The sequence below is a fragment of the Gekko japonicus genome, unplaced genomic scaffold (assembly GCF_001447785.1).
Source record: "Gekko japonicus isolate JY-2015 unplaced genomic scaffold, Gekko_japonicus_V1.1 scaffold3570, whole genome shotgun sequence".
Lineage (NCBI taxonomy): Eukaryota > Metazoa > Chordata > Lepidosauria > Squamata > Gekkonidae > Gekko > Gekko japonicus.
In genome coordinates, this window is record NW_015173247.1 from 42,284 (window position 1) to 47,795 (window position 5,512).

A 5,512-nucleotide genomic window follows, 5' to 3' on the forward strand; every position below is an offset into this window, starting at 1 on the left:
TACAGCAGATAGCCCGGCATTGCGACTTCACCAACCTCGAGGAAGCCCTCTGGGACCAGCTGGTCTGCGGACTACGGGACAAGAGGCCCCAGCGAAATATCCTCGCTAAAGGTAACCCGAACTGCTCCAATTATTGTTCATAGATTATTGTTTGATGTTATTGAGAGCCAGTTTGGCGTAGTGGTTAAGTGTGCGGACTCTAATCTGGGAGAACCGGGTTTGATTCCCCACTCCTCCACTTGCACTTCGATGGATGACCTTGGGAAAGCCATAGTTCTGAAAAGAGCCGTTCTTGAAAAAGAGCAGTTTCTGTCAGAGCTCTCTCAGCCCCACCTACCTCACAGGGGGTCTGTTGTGTGGAGGGGAAGGGAAAGGAGTTTGTAAGCCGCTCTGAGACACCTTTGGGTAGTGAAGGGCGGGGTATAAATCCAATCTCCTCCTCCTCCTTTCCTAAAAGGGGATTAGACAAATTCGTGGAGGATAGGTATTACCTCCTGATGGCACCTGGTATTTTTGGCCACTGTGTGACAGAGTGTTGGGCTGGATGGGCCATTGGCCCGATCCAACATTTGCTTCTCTTATGTTCTTATGTACTGTTAACTCTTCCAGCAAGAACCAGCACTGCTCATTCAGAATTCAAACTACCATTAAATGTGTAAAGCGCTGGCCGACCAACTTGCAATTCTGGTAGAGCAGCAGCCAAAAACAGAATTTTACAAGACTGTAGATTCAAAGAACAGGAGGAGTGTCCTACATTTCACAAGGCATTAGAAGCATTACACCCCAGGGTTTGTGAAGTAAAGTAACTATGGCAGGAGTCAGCCTTATACTTCTTGGGTACTTCAAGCGCTTCCTGCTATTCTGGGAGGAACTGAAGCTGATGATTTTTATGTTATATATAACATTTTATGTTACAGATTATATAGATTAACTTTTATATATATACACACATATAGACATACACACATATATAAATAAAATCTCAATTATGTATTTTTTATATGCAGTTGTTGTTTTACTGTTCTAATCTGCCCTGAGCCTTCTGGAAAGAGTGGAATAGAAACCTAATAAATAAATAAATCACAAGGCCTCCATCAAGTTATTGTATGCTGGAGTACGTTGCTTGCAGAAAAATATGCAGGTACAGTTTGTGGGTACAGAATATTATGGTATTCCAGGTTACTATGAAGAATAATAGAAGTGAAAATTGGACAGTGAAGAAAGGTGACAGGGAAGAAAACGGTTCACTTGAAATACAGTGACAGATCAGAGTTTTACCATGGACCATCAAAAATAACAAATAAGTGGGCTCTAGATCAAATCCCTAGAAGCTAAACTGAGGCTATTGTAATTTGTCTTGAGACGACAAGACTAACTGGAAAAGAAATTACTGCTAAGACAAGTTGAAGGTAGGGAAAAGATGAAGACCCACTATGAGATTTTGACTCAATAAAGGAAGCCAGGGCCTTCAGTTTGCAAGATCTGAGCAAGGCCGTCGATTATGGGGATGTTTTGGACGTCATGAAGTCATAGGGTAGGCATAAATTGGAAGCAACCTTACAGCACATATCACACATAACTAGTTTGTGGATTTACAAAGCATCTCAAAAAAGCTACAGAAGACTAGCATAGGCAACCTGGAAGATTCTCCAGGACTCATTCTTTCCAAATCTAATACGCCATTATATGAACCCCGTATGGTTACACCAGGGGGCCATTTTAGAACCTAGAAATGATGCTGCAGATACGATTAGAATTCCAGGGGGAGGAGAGGAATTGCAGAAGAATACAAGTTATTGGGTTTAATTAAGGATGCTGACCGAACTGGCAATTGTTTAAATTGAGCTGTTTGAATTCTCTGGAAAGATGAGAAGAACCAAGTTTTCTAAACATAAACATGAGTGCATCTTTTCTGTATTTGCGAAATCTGACTCCACCAACACTATGCAACAGAAGCAGATTGCTAGTGAAACAGCTTTTTAATATGTTATTTCAGAGGAAAATAGCGACAGAGGTAATGCAACAGGCAAAGATGTATTTATCGCAAGAATTCCTGTAGTATCCACAGTCTTTCCCTTTCACTCTTTCAGCCTTTCATTCTTTATTAGGGTCATGGACCAGTATAATAGAAAACAAATCAGTACAGATAAGGGAGCAATAAAATTATAAAATGTAATGGCATTTAAAATTATAAATAGGAGTCTAAAAAACTTTAAAATACAGAAATGATAATATTTAAGATCAAAAATTAGACTTAGACCTATCTGCACTTTATCTCTTTCCTAGTTTGGTATGCCAACCAACCAATTTTGGCAACCATCCTGGTCATCTTTTGATTGTTTCCTGCCAGCATAATTGACAAAAGTATCCTTCTATTACGACCTGGAAAGGAGTTAACTATAGGCTTAATCAAAACTTCCCTAATATTATGATATATAATACAATCGAAAATTACATGTTCCAATGTTTCATCAGTTCCCATCCCACATATACAACTTTTCCCTCAGTGATCTAGTAAATCTGGCCTCCATTATGGCTGAGGGTAAAGCGTTGTATCTACCCCCCTTTCACTCAAAGAGACCTCAATTTCCCATTCACCTAAGTTTTCCAGAGGCAGGCAATGGCAAACCACCTCTTCATGTCTCAACTTGAAAACCCCACGGGGTTGGGCCGTAAGTCAGCCATGATTTGACGGTAATTTTTTTATTTTTTAAAAAATAATTAATTATAATCCAAGTGCAGCATTCAAATCTCCCCTCTGCGATGGGAGCTTGCTGGGTTGACCTCGGGCCAGTCACACTTTCACTAGCCTACTTCACAGGGTTGTTGTGAGGATAAAATGGAGAAAAGGAGAACACTTTGGGTGCCCACTGGCAAGAAAAGTGGGACAGAAATAAAGCAAATAAATAAATATATTACAATGCAAATGCTATTTGTCTTTAAACGTGGGTGCTCCAATTTCTTTCACTAGATTCAATTTGTTACGTACAGCAGGGGGGAAACATTCTAAAAAGGAGACCTCTGTTTATTGCCAACAGCATGGACTGAAACTATTTATTCACAAGTTTAAATTAGAGAAAAAGGCCTGAACCCTAAAAACAGAACATTTTCAGTATCCACAGGGGAAGGGAAGAACACACAGAAGTACAGGGCTTTATAAAGAACCCCTTTGCAGCTATTCAGAGGAGCAAGCTTCGAGGTAGCAATACAAACGCACCCCTCCCATCTCTGCTTAAGTTTCCTGGAAGGTTGCAAAAAGATCCTTTTCCAAGTAAATATTTAATTTGCAATGCACAAAAGGTGTAGGAAAAGCCTACTGCAGAATGGGCTTTCAACCAGGATGCATGGCACTTCGGGTTATCCAAAACTGACTGCCGGCAGATTAGATTGTGGATAAAAGCAAAGAAAAGGACTAGCCAAATTTTACCAGTTCAAAACAAAGGGAGAGGGGGAATAGGTTAAGGAAAAAAAACTCTGCAAGGTCTTCTTGCATTTTCTTCAATGCAAGTCACCTGCAAAAACTGTTGCCCACTCAAAAGCACTAGGGTGTCCTCACTAGCCCCAGGACTACATTCTGGAAGCAGCCAGCCAGCCTGTAAGAAACTCTCAGGCACAGCCTTAAGATGGTAACTCTCCTCCTCAGCTCCCATATCTACATTTAGCAGGTATACTGCTCCTGCACACACAGGCTCTATTCTTGTGATTTAGTAAGTACGGGCTGCTTTTTAAATAATTGTCTATCTGCATATCCGTCTCATGTAGCACCGGGTGCAATCCAAAGGCCTGCCTACATTGTACTAAAGTTTCCCTCCCTTCTCCACTTCGTTTTCCTTTCCTCTCATTGAAACCAGCGCAGATTCCAGAAGGAATAGGAAGAGCAAACCTAAGAAATTGCAAGAACTTATTTTTGCTAGCCTGTGCTAGGGTGCGTGCAGAGAAAATATGGAAAGTATTAACCAGCAAAGCAGGACAGGCGTTTCCCAAATGGTCTGGAACACGCGCGTTTTTTAAAGTTCCTTTTCTAAAGCCTTTTAAAAAGCAGCACAAGATTGCACGACTGCCTAAATTTTACTTTGAAAGATTAGCTCTCGCAGGCCTGAAACACGCAGCTTGCTAGAGTCTAAAATCACCCCCAGCCAACCCATCCCGAAGTCTTCCCCCAACGTGGCAAAACTAACAGCAGACGCGCTCCGGCACTGATATCTCCTGAGAACATACCAACCCCGCGACAAAGAGGGGTGGAGAGGAAAGAGCCTCTCCATTCGTTTTAGGAAACCACCGGACCCAAACCCCCCAATTGCACAGTCCGCTGTAGACTTAGTAAACACTGCATGTGATACAACCGTTACATCTTCCATTCCTCCCAGCTACAGTTTTAAAAAGACTTCTGTTCTCTCTCACTCCCCCCCCTCTTATCTGTATTTGGAACAGCCCACCACTCTAACGAGCACAGTGTTTGCACAAAGCCCATGGAACTTCCTACGGGGTTTCCCTATCACTTCCAGGGGCTAGAAGACGCATTAACCTTTTATTTGCTGAACCTGATGTGAACATTTTCCATAGGAACCTGGGAAATTCATTTATAGCTTAGGGCTGTAGGGTTGCAATTGACTGCATGCCACGTCCATTAAAAGGGGGCTGGTCCCCCCCCCCTCTGAGAGAATGAATGAATGAATGAATGAATGAATGAATGAATGAATGAATGAATGAATGAATGAATGAATGAATGAATGAATGAATGAATGAATGAATGAATGAATGAATGAATGAATGAATGAATGAATGAATGAATGAATGAATGAATGAATGAATGAATGAATGAATGAATGAATGAATGAATGAATGAATGAATGAATGAATGAATGAATGAATGAATGAATGAATGAATGAATGAATGAATGAATGAATGAATGAATGAATGAATGAATGAATGAATGAATGAATGAATGAATGAATGAATGAATGAATGAATGAATGAATGAATGAATGAATGAATGAATGAATGAATGAATGAATGAATGAATGAATGAATGAATGAATGAATGAATGAATGAATGAATGAATGAATGAATGAATGAATGAATGAATGAATGAATGAATGAATGAATGAATGAATGAATGAATGAATGAATGAATGAATGAATGAATGAATGAATGAATGAATGAATGAATGAATGAATGAATGAATGAATGAATGAATGAATGAATGAATGAATGAATGATGTTAACCAGTTCATCCGGAGGGCCAACAACAGGGCAGGAGAGGCCGAGGCTTTCATTAGAAGAAGAGGAGGAGGAGCAGATTGGATTTATACCCTGCCCTTCACTACCCAAAGGTGTCCCAGAACGGCTTACAAACTCCTTTCCCTTCCCCTCCCCACAACAGACACCCTGTGAGGTAGGTGGGGCTGAGAGAGCTCTTGACAGAAACTGCTCTTTTTCAAGAACAGCTCTTATCAGAACTACAGCTTGCCCAAGGTCATCCAACCAGGTGCAAGTGGAGAAGTGGGGA